Below are 203 nucleotides of genomic sequence, written 5' to 3' on the forward strand. Positions count from 1 at the left end.
TGATTTGACTGTTTTCTATGTTCACTCTTTCTATTGTTGTGATTTTACTCATTTTGTTAAGTACTTTGGATACCTGCTAGTTGTTGTAAAGTGCTATATAAATAAATTTTGATTGATTGATTGATTGACTGAATTATTTTCTCTGATTTAGAAACCTGCATGGACGTTTACCGGCCCTTATTATTATTATTATTATTATTATT

Source organism: Etheostoma spectabile, chromosome 14 (genome assembly GCF_008692095.1).
Source record: "Etheostoma spectabile isolate EspeVRDwgs_2016 chromosome 14, UIUC_Espe_1.0, whole genome shotgun sequence".
NCBI classification, from domain to species: domain Eukaryota; kingdom Metazoa; phylum Chordata; class Actinopteri; order Perciformes; family Percidae; genus Etheostoma; species Etheostoma spectabile.